This window comes from Cyanistes caeruleus, chromosome 3 (assembly GCF_971803275.1).
Source record: "Cyanistes caeruleus chromosome 3, bCyaCae1.hap1.1, whole genome shotgun sequence".
NCBI classification, from domain to species: domain Eukaryota; kingdom Metazoa; phylum Chordata; class Aves; order Passeriformes; family Paridae; genus Cyanistes; species Cyanistes caeruleus.
In genome coordinates, this window is record NC_141703.1 from 21,787,530 (window position 1) to 21,803,466 (window position 15,937).

At 35.7% G+C, this 15,937-nt stretch overlaps 1 long non-coding RNA gene across 2 annotated transcripts in view; it reads right to left on the reverse strand.

Annotated features, from left to right (window-relative positions):
* The window catches only part of LOC147654004 (uncharacterized), a 63,492-nt gene that overhangs the window by 20,077 nt on the left and 27,478 nt on the right, over positions 1 to 15,937 (reverse strand). Inside the window, exon 3 of one of the 2 annotated variants that reach the window (XR_015284237.1) lies at positions 569 to 2,616. The exons of the other annotated variant lie outside the window; for it this stretch is intronic. This is a non-coding gene — a long non-coding RNA (uncharacterized LOC147654004). Of the gene's footprint in view, positions 1 to 568; positions 2,617 to 15,937 lie in introns of those variants that run through there. 2 annotated transcript variants of the gene reach the window in all.

A 15,937-nucleotide genomic window follows, 5' to 3' on the forward strand; every position in this document is an offset into this window, starting at 1 on the left:
ACAGATCTCCATGAGCATGTAATTTGCTCATAGTATTCTATGAACAGAAAGTGAGAATGCGTGTCTATTTACATATAGATTTTTTTAAAATTTTTGTACTAAGTGGCTTTCAGTACCAGATTTCATTAAACCGGAAAGTTGGAAGAACATTTTGTTTTCTTCTCTTTGCTCTTCAGTTTCTTAAACTGATTTGCAACTGTAGCACAGAAATGGTGAAATAGAAAATATCTTTTATCAACATTTAGAACCCAGAGTTGATTTGATTATCTAAGGCTTTTGTGTATGATTCTTCACTCACATCCCTCTGCTCGCATATATTTTGTCAATCTTCTCCTTGTTTGGGAGTCTGCAGGATATTCTTGCATTTTCTTGTCAGGATTTCTCCCTGAGAGAAGCCATGTTTACAGCTTCAGGGTTCGGCTTTGGGAAGTTGCAGATTTTCCTCATTGTCACAACTTTAAGTCCTTCAGTTCCTGCTGAATTCCCTCTAAAGACCTCATTCTAGTTTTCCATTTAGAATTCACTTAACATGGCCAAAATAGTGTTATTTTATTTTCCAAGTTTCACATTTTTATTCGTTATAACCTCCACAATACTTTGTCATGCAGATATTTTATTAATTAGTATTTTGTTTCATTTGCTGCAACCATAGTTCTCGTTCCTGAACACAAGAACTCCTATGTTTAGCTTTTTCACATCACACAGCTTCTAAGCAAACTGATTTTCACCATGGTGAACAAGAAATGAGATTGCTCCCCACTATCCTTCCATATCAATATTATTATTTTAACTTTATAAAAAATTTTTCTACATAATTTGTTATTGTCTAAACATATGTGTACGAAATTCATGCAGCCTCCTACATGTACAATTACTGACATAATGACTATATGAGGAAAAAAAAAGATGCAGTTACAATAATACCAAAATATTTTATCTTTTCCCTCTATCACATAATTTCCCAAACTTTTTCTTATGAATTTTTTTGGTTTAGAATTTTCTGTTATTTTCATGCTTTAGACTGGCTCAGAAATGAATGGACAAAAATATGGGGAGAAATAATCTAAATTATCTAGTGAAATGGGTGGTGTCTAATAAAGAGAACTCAGATAGAATCCCTTACCAAGAGATTGTAAACTTTCTGTTTGTTCTTTTAATAAAAAAAATCCGAAAACTCATGAAACAGGAATTGCAAAAAATGGACCATGAGTTTTGTTTAACAATATCAATGAACTGGTAAATATAAATGCTAGAACTTTGATTTCTGGTCCTATAAAAAAATTGTTTATGTTCTATTGATCTTACTGCAAATATGCTTTTAAAAAATACATTTTTTTAAAATACACCATTATCAGTGTACCAAAAATTTACAACATAGTTTTAAGATAGACTTTTAAGCTCATTGTATCTGCTTAATGCCTATTTGTCTGTCTGACATTCTTTTTGTGTTCATGGTACGCATACCTGGGGTCCATTATTGATTAATTGTATTGATGTTAAATGCAAATTGAGGGCATATCTCATAAATGCCTCATGTACGCCTTGCTAGACAGCATGAAAGTTAACCTGGTCTTTTTAAAAATTGAGCATTATAAAAACATGTCAGTGAAGTAGAATTTTAATGAGGTGTAAATGGAGTTGCTATGGAGAAATAATATGGTATGGTGTTATGTAAAAATGTGTACAATATCAGAATTTCTTGGAACGATTCCTTGTAGAGACCACTTCTATAGACTCTGATTTTTAGCTATCAATCACTTTATAAAGTCTGCAAAATAGCAGGTCACACTATCCCACTGATTACCATGTGTGTAATCTGACACACAAATCAACATGTCCCTAATAAAGAACCAGTGAAAGTCCTAACATTTCATATTCTCGAGAACTGTGTTTTGGCAGACTGTCAAATCAGGAATGCAGAGGGAAGTAGATGCAAAGAACTGTAAACTACAGAAATTATTTTATTTTATTTTTCCATGCCATGTGCTGAGGTGTCAAACGCCTTAAAATTACCTCTGTGCATCCTTTCTCTTAATACAACAGGGTATGGATGCAAAAAACAGCTTCTCTCATCAGGTTTTATGAAACTGCTTCTCTATTATATGTGCCAAGTAAATCATACATTTTTCAACCCAAACAATATAAAAATCCCCTGCAGCAAGCATATAATCTTTCAGTGAATGAGGAAACAGGTAAGATGAATTTGGCAATTAGAATAAAACTGAACCAGAACTGAAGAGAACAAGACAAGAAAAAAGGAGAGACTGAGCTAGTCATTGGAGGTACATCCAGATCCACAATTGTCTCACAGCTACTTGCTCCTTGGGGAAAAATAAGGAACGGCTTACATCTAGCATAGGACATGCCTTCACAGAAACAAGGACACTACAGGCAACTTAAGGTCCCAGTTTTCTTCTATGCACCTTAACAGGAAATACTTTTCAGCTCCTTTAATTCAGTAGACACATGTGCAAGTCAGTCCAGGATACCATCACACATTGCTTTACTTGGATTTTGTACTTCCATGAAGATAACACAACATGGGTTTGACAGTCTCAGTCTGACTCAACCTGTCTTTCTCAACAGCAGTAGCTTACTGTGAAACTCAGAAGATTCCTCAGAACAAAAAATAAAGATAGAATATTGGTTAGAAGACTAGAAATAAAAAAGTGTGGAAAGCTAATAACAATGATATTTAATTGAAATTTTAACAGCCTGTGGCTGCTCTGTTTTCAGATACCATTTTCTACCTAATGAAGTTAATATGACAATAACTCATAGAATTTAGATGGCAAATCTTACACTATTACATGAACTTATTAACATCATAACTCTACTAACAATTTTTTATTAAATTAAGTTTTCCATAATCTATCACATAATGTTGTATATGTTTTGCTTTTCTGTATGGCCTTTTACAAAGAGCACAATGTCTATTTCCTTTGACCTTGCTATAGCTATAGCAGTATCAAGGTTGATATTGAGCTAATTTAGTCTTCTTTGTAGCCCCCTGTAAGCTCTGAAGAATGTAACTGTAGTGTTACCAAGACTCAAGACTGCCAAATTCTCTGCCTATGATGCATTCCAGTCAGCTTTCTCATTGTAGATATACCGTAAGCCATATGGAAATGCACCAGGTCCACCAGAAATACTCCATTCCAGAAACTGTATTAGGACTCATTAACTAGTTCTTCAATTAGACCATTCTTTCCCCATAGAGATGTATTTCTGATTGACCAATATTTCAAATGAAGTCATGTATCACACAAGTTTATTGATTTTTATTGACATCAGCAATGAACATATATAAAGCAACTAGTTACAGACAAAATAAGAGAAATTAAAATGTGGCAAACACTACACTCAACTCTTTGAAGCTGCATTAAGTCACTTCATAATTAAAGAGTTATTTATGGTATGAAAAATAATAAATGAAAATAAATAGACTTATGTCACTATGAATAACTGGCAACAAAATGCAATAATTTTATTTTAAGAAAATATTTACATGTCAAATAAAGTAGTATAGAGATGAATAAAAAATTAGTAGGTACTTGAAATATCCTAAAAGTGTGAATAGACTTATATAAGATCCTGGCAATGTCAGGGAATCAACTATCTTGATGTGTGAAAAAATCTAGACACAAGCACATGGGATAAGCACAGTTGAAAAGAGACTCTAAGGCACTCAAAAAAGCAAAGTGGTAACATAATAATTTAGTCCCAAGAAGTCCATAACTATTTTTTATTCATACAGTTGTTCTAGATACCTTTAAAATAACAGCACAGATAGAGATTAAGATAGTCTTCATTGATCTATGGTCTTTCTGAAATGATCAGATTTTTAGTTTCAGTTATATGTACTTTCAGAAAATTTATGAGGAATTTTCAGTTATAGGTTCCCTAAAAGAGTCCCTACAAAAAAGCTTCAGCTATGTTCCAGACAAATTTTCCAAAATTTCCTGTCTGCTGTAGAGATAAAATGAAAAGGCAACTGTACTTGTGCAAATTACAGGAAGTACAAGTGTGGTACACATAATAAGATCATCATCAGACATTCCACTATGCCATCACTCATTAAGAACTCCAGGGGAAGATTTGTTTTAAGGATCACAGTTCAACAGTAATCTAGAAAAATGATCTAGCAAGTTATTGTCTGAGCAAATTCATTCTCCATGTCTATTCCCAGGGGCTATTCACACATTATGTGTTTTCACTATCTAGATGTAGACTTCTGACTTACAGTCAATAGAGACAATAAACACTTCTAAGGTGTGATTTATTTCATTTTAAAGAGATATTAGAACAAGCTATAATATGCTATCTAAAAGTGTCCCTTTTTTTTGCAATTGTTTTTGAAGGAAGTCTAGGCTGATTAGCTGAGATTTGGATGTCTGGACTCTATATGTCTATTGAAATTTATTTCAGTTATAGCATTTCTAAAGTTTTCCAGTTCTCTCTTTCACAAAGGCCTAATTCACAAGGTTTTCTAAAAAAATCATGTTGCATTCCTAAAAATATTCAACTTGCCCTTTAATTTGTTTCTGAGTCTGCATACCACACATGTACCAGACTACTACACTGCCAAATGTATAGGTTCCAGAAGGTCCTGCTTTGTCCCAAAAAGAAACAGAGGGGCTCATGATCTCTCTGCTTAGGGATAAGTCCTAAGTGCAGCCTCGTGAGAACCACATGAAGAGCATTTGGTCCTGTGTTATCTCATAAATGTCTGGTGCATTTATGGGGCTATAACTTATGTGCTCCCTTTCTCCTTTCGATTTAGTAGCAAAGGTGTCCATAGTAATAATAGACATTTGTGTGTACATACATAAATACAAGATATTTACCTCAGGATTACTTTGATTTAGATCAAGTCCTGTCTAATTTAGGCTTGCACTGACTTCCGCGAATATCATTCAGTCTTTGTCTGTGGAATAAACATTTACAGCGACACTCTTACCATCTTTACCTACTACTACTTTGCTCCTTGTAGTCTCATTTTGAGCTGATAACTGAAAGGAATAAACGTCTTCTTAATGATACAATCAGTTTCCGAATTTTTTTTTTTTCTTACATCTAAGAGAAAGTATTCCTAGGCCTTTGACATTTATCTCTAAACAGAAAGACTGGATGATTTTTAAGGTCCATTACAACCCCTTAACAATCTATGATTCTATGATATGCTTTGATCATTCAGAGTCCAACACACACATTTTCCTATGACAGGTCATACTTTTATACTCTTTATGAAGTTTTGTGTCACATTCTGCTCTCTTTAGCTCATCTGGAGACATTTGTGCAAAATTCTAAATACTTGGTGTTTAGGAATGAATCATATCTCCAAATGTTCTCATTAACTCAGAATTTTCAAAATATTTGTTCTAGACACAGAATTGAGAGCAATATTACTCAAGATTTTGATAGAAGATATATCTACATCATTCCAGAAGAGTATTATAATGATTACTTTATTTCCTATGTCAATTCATGCCTATTACAAGAAGATCTTATTTTCTTCGTTAGATGAATCAAATAGCTGAATGCATAAATAAATTGCAGTCTGAATGTCTTAGAATTTAAAAACAGTCAACAGGATCTAATCTAACATGCTTTAAAAAATTTTGCTGAATTAGTATTATTAGATTTTGACATACCAAAACCAATATGCATCATGAAATAATGTTTCACCTAAAACCATGCCTTCTATGATCAGTTTGCTACCTGCATATTTCAAGGCACTCTTTTGTTTACTACTTATCATGTAAAACCCATCCTTATTCTAAATTTTTTCTTCTACCCAATTTAAAAGTTCTCAAACAGTTTTGTTTGCCAACTGTTTTTGCTAGCAACCTCAGGTGTCCTATTCCTACTCATATTTCATAAATAACTGGACACATTCTGTCTTATAGGCAAATTGCATACCTGAAATTTATAAACTGTAACTGGAGATCCCCATTTATATTGCTGCCCTGTTTCTATCACTTTTTTTTCTTTTTGACCAATACATTTTGTAACAAAGTACAGAAGTATAAAAGGGAAACTCAGTACTCATATATCTTTGTCTTGGGTTTCTATTTCTGACATACTAATCTCTGTAGTTTAAAAAAAATTAAATAGCACATCTAGAAATATGTGTCTGGCTTCAGACACTGTTCTCTGATTATCAATTTTCTGTTTTATAAGGCATGTTATGCGTTCTTGCTCAGAAGGGTACTCATGTTAGTCTAGGCTGACCTCTTTTTTTTCCATTGGTCAATAAATTGTCAATGGCTTTCTGTGCACCTGCTAAATGAGTTTCCTTTCAGGTAAGTCTGAAGAGGAGTAAAGTTGCCAGATGCCTTTTAACTTAAAAGCTGTCTCTAACTGAGGCCAAAAGCAACTAGCGAACCAAATGGAGGAATTCTCCCCACTGAATGCACAAACAGATGCAGGACAAGCAGAAGAGTTCTTTCCAAAACGACAACACACAGGTCAGATATGAGAAAACTAGAACAATTAGTGTGATATAAGAAATGGACATATTATGGAAGTGCCTTCAGAAATGACAGCTTCTACCTTCTCTTCTGCCTGGCTATTGTCTATTAGCACTTGCCTAAATTATTGCTTACTGGAGATCAAGATTTCATGCATATCTTTCTTCTGCAGCTGGTTGGTGACAGTGAAGTTAGAATAAACATGACTGTAAACTTGGGTTGTTAGAGATCTTGAACTGTACTGATTTGCATGGTGCTAAGGCAAGAATCATGGCAACATACTACAGTTTGATCTCATTGTTACCTGCATCAGTTGCATTTCTGTTTCAGTGAGTAAGGCCCACACAGAGGTGTTCTAAGTACTCTCATTGCTTTAGGTCTGGTCAGTTCTTTGTCCAAAAGCTGGACAAGAAGTGAATACTTGAGGAACTTTCTAAGACTGCATTTGAGTTGACAATGAGGAAGCATTGTAAAACATAAAGATCCAGCCTACTCAAGTATCATACAAGAATGGAGGAACCTAACCTTCAAACTAATAAAGGCATATCATTATTATTTCAAAGAGGTGTATGTTCTCTACCTGCACTTGCTGATCTTTCATTATTTAAAAGGTTTAAAATCTTAAATTCTCTCTAAGAAAAGATTTTCTTTCATAAATCACACTCAATCATTCACAATCACATTCCCTTCCTTGGCTTCTCGTAGCCATTGTGAAGTTACATATTTTTCAAGGTGCCGGAACATGTTACAAGATTTCCACAAAAATAACCTCTGGGTTCTAAGTAAAAACAATTATCAGCAGCAGTGCAAGCTATATGCTTACTTGCTAGTGTAAAGCAATGTTTTATGGGTTGCTCTGGTAACCATCCTTCCTCAAGATCCATTGGTTTTCTTCTTGCTTTACAAAAAACTCCTCAAGTCTCTTTTTATACATATTGTAAAAGATGGAGCTATACTCATGAAAACTTTATATCTTCCATAGATGGAAGCTTATTTAACTCTGCAATAATACAACCAGAGGCCTCTTCCTTCCCCAGAGTAGTATATTACTGGAAGGAACAAAATTATCAGAGCTGCTGAGAGGCTTGGCTTTGGTGTGGGATGGGAGAAACTCATTTAGGCTATTTCCATTGACATAGAAAAATTATTGGAAGATAATATAAGATAAACTATGACAGCTATATTTACTGCCCTGTAGTTTTATTTTAATTTCTGTCCAAATTTGCAATACAAACAGAAATTAATTTAATGGAAAAAATAAGAGTATTTATTTCAAAATAAGTAGCAGGTATGTTTATTTCTTTTCTCCTTATATAGAAGACAGCTTAGATTTTTAAACATACTGTGTATATTAGTATTCATTTACAATTTTATGTCTTATATAATACTGTTACAGACTAGTAAAGAATTAGTGAAAATATTATCAGTTATTCAACTTAAAACAAATCTAACTGCTATTAAATTCAAAATTTCTCAGAAGATAATTATTATTGTTAAAAAATTCTTAAAGGAAAGATTATCTTTTGAAATTAAAACATGCATTTTTCATGCAGAATTCTGAGATTTGACCAGGTTTGAATTTAATTCTCAAAGTTGAATCAAGAAGAACATCAACAACCCAGAAAAGCTGTTGAAAAGTGAAACAATTCAAAGGATATACAGAACTACTCATCTTTTCCACCTTCATTACATCCGTCTCACCATAATGGAGAAAAGAGTGGGATAGCAGTGGCCATGAATAGAGATAATGAAGGGGATGAGTTATCTCACTGTTAAAAACATGCAGTCTTCATAACTTGCCTAAGGTCTTTCCTCAAGACTGTCCTTAAAAAAGCCTCTGATCTTACTTACTTCCCTCAAAGACTTAGAAAATGGTGAAACTCAAATAAGAGTAGACATAGAAATAATGTACTTAATTAGTACTTGGTGCTGAAAATCTCCAAAGTGCCCTACAAATATAGACTAATCATCCTAAAATCATTTTTACGGAGAGATAAATGTTTATATGCTAATAAAAAAGTTTTAAAAATATTCCCCAATGTTAAATGTCTTGACTCAAGGTTAAAGCAAAATAGCCCAAGAATTTGGAGATTAAAAATTCATAGGCTTTCATCTACATGCCATGTTTAATCTAAGTTTGGGGCAAAAGTAGCTTCTAATTAACAGAAAAGAGAAAGCTAATTACATTGTTGACAAATTTCATTGTCACAAAAACTTGCAATTATAAAATATGAAAATAAAATATAATAAATTTGTAAGAATATTTATTTACTATTATTTATTTAAATTCTGGAAATGTAAGGCTCCCATTGCCCTCTCCTTGCAGGAGAAATGTACCATCTCTCTAATCACCTTCACGGTCCTCCCTTGGCCTTGCTCCAACAGGTCCATGTCCTTCCTGTGTTGAGCACCCCAGAGAGGGATGCAGCACTGTGGGTGGGCTCTCACCAGAGCTGAGCAGAAGGGCAGAATCCTCTCCCTTGCCCTGTTGGCCCTGCTGGTTTGGATGCAGTCCATGTACAAGTGGTTTTCTGGGCTGCAAGGGCACATTGCCAGGTCATGTCCAGCCTCCCTTTGACCAGCACCCTCAAATATTTCCTGGCAGAGTTGCTCTCAGTTTGTTCATCCCCCCGCCTGCCTTTGTACTGGCTCTTGCTTGGTTATTTCTACCCACTGCCCATATATGCTATTAACAGAATTTTAATTTTGATGTGAGATAGCCCTTTTGTTAGAGAAATTGTTTCATCCTGACCGGACATATCCTCAACACTGACATACTGTCCCATCAATGTGGCATTCTGCTTGCCACAGAAACCAAAATGAGAAAAAATAGACTTTGTACAGTGAGTAAAGGACCTTCAGCAAACCTTTCTAGAAGCTCTGTTGGTCCACGTGAGGTTCCATGGAGGTAATCACTCACATTTTCCTAAAACAGAGAAATATTCTCCTGCTAATCTGCATTTTAAAGGCTACAAGGGAGAAGAAGAGGGGAAAAAAGATTTAAAGGAGTTAGGATGTGTCTAAGTTAAAGGGGAATCTTAGATTTTCTCTTTGTTTGTCAACTCCTCAACTGAAGACTCAGAGAGGTGAAAATGGTGCATTTTATACCTACAGGATATCTCATCTATGAAGGGTGATTATTACTGCTTTTTGTGAGCTTTTGAGCTTCTAAAGTCTTTCTCTGAAGTGAAAGAGAAATAATCACCACCCTTCACAGCAGAGATTTTATTTGTTCTGCAAGAAGTCGTGTCTTCATAAAAGCCCACATTTGAAGACTGAATTAGTAAGCACATCAGCTTCAGTCAGTCAGTTTTTATTTCTGCTTTCTATCCTTAAGGAGGAATGCTAGTCCTTGATTCTCTCATGGAAGGAGGCCAAGCTCTTTGACAGAAGGAGAAATCCTATGGAACATCAGGAATGTACATGTCACAGGGAATAGCAACCCACAAGCTCTGTGGAGCTCAAACTTTTCCATCAGCTGAAAGTATGTTATATATCAAAAGTTTTTTCAGATAAAAAATAGTAACCATTTTCTGTGAGTTTTTCAAAATACATTGGCCCTTCCCCCATAAACTCGAAGACCCAAGTTTCCATTTAAAATTTGTGTATTAAAGTTAAATGATTCCAGTGGCATTTATGACAATTGCTTGTGGTTTTTTTAAACATACTTAATTTTCAAAACTATGTGTTCTCTTTTCTGGCTGACCTGGGTAGAAGCAGCACACAGCTATAACGTCTTGACACCCACTAAAGTATGCAGTAATTTTGTGCACTATATATCTAAGGAGTGTTTTATACATTGTTAATGGTGCCTGGATTGCCTCAGCATATGGAGTTCTGCATGATATTATTTTGTACTTCTGAAATACTACTGTCACTGAGTGTTGCATTAATATATTAATACACTGAGTATCATGCTGCCCCTGACTCAAAAGAGACTGCACTTACATGTTTCTAATTTGAAAATGGATGTGATCTGTAAAATTCAGAGTAGGCTTTCAAGACTCTAATCCCTCAAAGAGGAATGGTAACACTATGCCTCACAGAGTACAAGTAAGCATTTGCTTTGAGTATTTTTCTCTTTATACAAGAAATAGAATTGTATTAACTTCACTGAATTTAGAGTCTATCTTCCCCAACACTTAATTCTAGTGTATTCACTCTGTAAGTCTTATCTGGATGATTTCACATTTCTATTCTCATTCTAGTTAGCCACTTACTGTTTAAAATATTAACAGCTCTGAACGCACTTAGGAGTACGTAGTCATGCTTTCAGGATTTTAGGCTTTTGCCATGGTGCCCACTGTAAATGCAGGCACTGATTCGTGAGTTTTGTAATCTGGGCCTTCTTGTAAATTAGGTTTATGGATTTGTCCTGAAATCTGCATATTGCAAAACACCATTAAATTGAAAAAAAATCAATTTTTAATCATTAGAAAACTGCAACAAGCTATGATATTCATGGTAAAATCTGCCCGTCTTTGGCACTTAGAAATCAGTGAGATGTGTTGGATGTATTCACAGGCAATTTAATGGCTATGGAGTTGCTCCTGAGAAGCCTGAGGTTGGATTTCCTTAACACTGCTGTAATCTCCAGACCCCCAGGAGCCTCTTGCTGCACATAACAACGTGTGATTGGTCCCACCTGCTATGCCAAAGTCTTCGAAACTCCTAAGAAAATCCCTGCCACACATCTCTAATTCTGAACTCATTTGCCCACGTCCCATAAAAACCACAAGAAACTCTGTGTGAAGGGCCTTTGAATGGCCACCCATGTTCTGCAAAATGACTCTATTGCAACGGGATGAAGGGAAACAACTCCTACCTCAAGAACTTGAGGGAGAATCAAAGATGGGAGATAGAACAGAAGGAGAGACAGTTTACATAAAACTTTTCATACAGCTGTCACCTTTTCCAAGGTAGCACAAAATGAGCTCACTACTTGTGGAAAGCCTAGGAAAGATACTGAATTGCAGCTCTTTAAATGCAGTTTAAAAAAAAAGCCAATGAAAGTAGGCAGTAAGCCATATTAATCTATAACACAAATTTGAATTTCTCTGATGTCACTATAACTTAGAAAATGCCAAAGTTTATTTTCTATAACACTGTACTACATATACTTAATACACCATGCTGCAATGTGGTGGGCTGACCTTGGCTGGCCACCAGGTGCTCACCAAGCCACTCTCCTCCCCATCATCAGCATGCCAGGAGGATAAAATAAGAAGAAAAGATCATGGGTCAAGATAAAGTCAGGGAGATCACCCACTAGTTACTGTCTCGGGCAAAATACACTCATCTTTAGGGAAACTGATTTAGTTTTTTGGCAGTTAAAAATAGAGTTGCATAGAAAGAAACAAAAATAAATAAAAAAATACCTCTTGCAAGCTACTTCCTTCTTCTAGGCTCAACCTCATTTCTGACATCTCACTTCTACATCCTGCCTCCCATGTGGCACAGGAGGATGGGGAATTAATTTTGCCTCCAATGCTTCTTTCTGCTCACACTCTTCCTCTACTCCAGTAGTACTCCAGACCAGGGTGAGGTCCCTCCCACAGAAAATTCTCCTTCATGAACTGCTCCAGCGTGAGTCCTTCCTATTGGCTGCAGTTATTCAAGTACTGCTCCAGCATGGACTTCATCTTGGTACATTCCTTCAGGAGTAGGCTTCTCCAGCATGGATTCTCCACAATATTACAGGTCCTGCCAGAAAATCTTCTCCAGTGTGGATTCCTTTGCACGGGCCACAGTTCCTGCCAGAAGTCTGCTCTGTCATGAGCTCCCATGGGCTGCAAAGCACATCCACCAGTTCTGGTGTCTTCCACAGTCCCACAGTGGGGGTATCTGCTCCACTACGGTCTTCTCCACGGGCTTCAGCAGACTCTCTGCTCCAGCATCTCGAGGACCCCTTTCACTCCTCTTACTATTCTCAGTTGCTGCACAATTTTTTTAACCCTATCTTAAGTAAGTTATCACAGATACCACCAGAGGTGCTGATGGGTTCAGCTTTCAGCAGTAGCATGTCTATTTTACTGCTGGCTTAAAGTGACTTTGACATGGAGACAATTCCCAGCCCTTTCTCACAGAAGACACTTCTGCTGCCTCTAGAATCAATTAGAATCTAATGCTATTAGAATCTAATACAAATCAATAGAAAAAACATGTCCCAAGTTTACGAGGTGATGGGAATGATTTTCAGATCTCTAATGTGATTGAAAATTGTCTGTTTCCCAGAAAATTCTTAGCATATTTAACAATCTTTTATCAGCCAGACAGATTAAAATATCATTAATTTATTAACTATAGATTATTAACAGAGTTAAGACATATGTGATAAGAAACATTTGATCTGGGAAGAATATTAAGTGTTGAAAAAGAAAAAATATATATATATTCATGAAAAATTGCATCATATTAGTTGCTATAATGGTTCTACTGCAAGTAAAGTAATGATCAGTGTTCAGGTGAATGACAGCTCTACCAGAATTGCAATTGGTCATAAACCAAACATCTACTGTCTTAAAGGAATGGTCTACAGTCTTCAGAACTGAAACTAGGGCTTCATTTTCATTAGATAAACAGAAAACAATAATATGTTTTTATCACATAATTTATTGCATTATGTTTCCAGATTACAAAAGCCTTAAAACTCATGCCCTTCACATAATAATGACTAATGGCTGAGGAATTACATCTGATATGGTTCACTTTTTACAATTTTGCTGCCTGTTAGCTAGCAAAATCCACTTTGTGCAAGGGGACTAAATTTATCTGGCTTCTCAAAGAAATTACTATTTAACAGATATGCTAAATATTAAATATTGGTCAACAGGTGCACAGCACCAATGGCATATTGTGCAATTTTCATTCCTAACCATGCTGAATACAGATGTGTATATTTAGAAATAAGCCACCTTCTGTAATTAATAGAATACTCAATTCAAGTTTATTCAAATGAAATGCACTGAAGAGTTGAAAATATCTTAGCATATGCAATGTAAGGTTTACTCACAGAGAGAAACTTCCCATAGATCGAGTTATGGCTTTGAAAAAACATCAAGTCAGAACAATAAGGAGAAAATTCAGAGCTCTGTAATTTTCTTACAGACTTTTTCACTAAGGTGGTACCACTATAAAGAAACAAACTGCCTTTCTCAAAACCAGTAGCTTTATTTTTATGTAAATTTTATTACTGCTGAATAACATTTGTGACTTTTTAGAAAAGTCACAAAATTGTCAGAGGTTTTCAGTGTTTACCACATTGCAATCTAAAAGACAGAAAAAGAAAATGCTGCAGAAAAGAAGCACAACATATTAACACAAATGGTGTAGTTAAAATTACATACACAATTCTTTATTTTAATTCTTTATTAACAGGGTAAAACAATCAGCTAGGGGTGAGTCAGGAGCAAAGAACTTGTTTCTCAATGTGTCAAAGAAAAACTTTATTAATATAAGGTACTTCAAGAGCAGGACAAGAAATAGAAAGGCTTTGAAATCACTGTCTTTGAAGTTGCTTATGGCAAGACATGACACCCCATCAGAGAAATCAATTCCCCAGCTATTCAGCATTTACTAAAAAACCAACCCACTATAAATGCTTTTTACTGGAATATTCTGTGACTATAAAAATCACAGAAGTTAAAAAAAAATCCTAAAACTTAGGAGCTATACACATGGTTGAAAATATCTGGCTAATTTTCTCAGTTTTGAAGTAAATTCTGATTAAGGAAAAATAAAGGAAAGATAAAGGTAGTGGCAAACTCCCTTGACTTATATCTCAGTGCTGCACAGATTCCTGTTCAGACAAAACATGCAAAAAGATATTTTTCCCTCAAGATCTGGAAATAAATTGAACTTTAATGAAGATGAAAATTACAGTTTAACGAGATCTTTTCCAAGTTCAGCTTCATCCTATTTCCCATTTACTTACATGAGACAAAAAGACAAAAATAGCTCTAAAATGTATTTGGCTGTTATCAGTATTTTGGCCTAACTTAGCAATAAGAGTCTGACAGCTATGAAAGAGATGTGAATATTCTGAATAAATATATTAGCTGGTTTCATAACTGCATTACTTTTTCTGTGCAGGTAAAAAGTTCTACTGACGTCAGCAGAGCTACAGTAGTGCAGACAGTCTACAGCATTTGTTCCATTGAAAGTTTGACTACTCATGGAACCAGACAATTTTACAGCTCTCCATTCACCAGTTACAGATATATTAAAGATCAAAATCTTCAGTATGAATGGTATTATTAACCCAAATTTCTATTTCTGAGTAAAGTGGAAAAATATGGTGTCGGGACAAATTACTTCAAAACCCGGTTTCTTTCTGCAGAATAGAAGTCCTCGATTACAAGGAAAACCACTTTGACCAGTGGTGTGGATTATAAAGGATGAACTAGGAAAGAGTTATCAAAAAAAGGAGGCATCTCAAGACAGATTTTTTATCGGCAATGAAGAGAAACGGGGACAACTGTCTCTGATCAGAATTTGATTTTACTGTGGGCTACATGAGCTTATATACCATTCTAGGAAAGCTAGTAATTTTTTTACTACAATGATTGAGTTAAATATCATACAAACATACATTTCTTGCAGAATCTCTTCTACTTGATTCAATCTTCCTGCAATCTTCAAAGTTCTGTTTGTTCCTGCAAGGGCATCCTGGCTATCAGATCTGTTATGCTAATCAAGTCCAAAGTACTTTCTGATTTCACCATAACCTTTCTGTTCCTCCCCAAAATGAATGAGTCACAGAGACTAGACAAAGCAATGTAGTAGTTGTGAAGCTTTGGCTTTCATTTCATAGTTTTTGGCTATTTTATGGCTGGAGGTTGACAAGAAACAGTTTATTCCTATGTTATGATCCTCCATCATGTTATAGGGCTACAGACTCAAGATACTGGAGGTGAGACTATCTGCTTGGGTTAAGATTCTTTTTCCTTCTGGGATGAAAGTGATAAAACCTTAATAGCTTGTTCACCTTTATTCACCTCAATTTCAGCAATATTTAGTAAGTTAGATTTATAACTAGGTAGGCTTGTTAGTTCCTTACAATATGCACCTCATGCCCACCGTGGACAAAGGAGCCAGGTCATAGAAATATGAGAGTCCTGAGCAGTTTTGGTCACTGCAACATAAGAGAGATGTTAAACTCTTGGAGAGAGTCCAATGAGCAATGAATGGCCTTGAGGAGAAGCCAGGTGAGGAGTGGCTGAAAGCACTTGATCTGTTCAGCCTGGCAAAGAGGAGACTGAGGGGAGACCTCACTGCAGTTACAACTTCCTCCTGAGGGGAAGAGAAGGGGCAGGCACTGATCTCTGTGGTGTCCAGGGACAGGACCCAAGGGAATGGCCTGAAGTTGTGTCAGGGAAGGTTTAGGTTGAATATTAGGAAAAGGCTTTTCACCCAGAGGGTGGCTGGGCACTGGAACAGGCTTCCCAGGGCAGTGGTCATAGCAC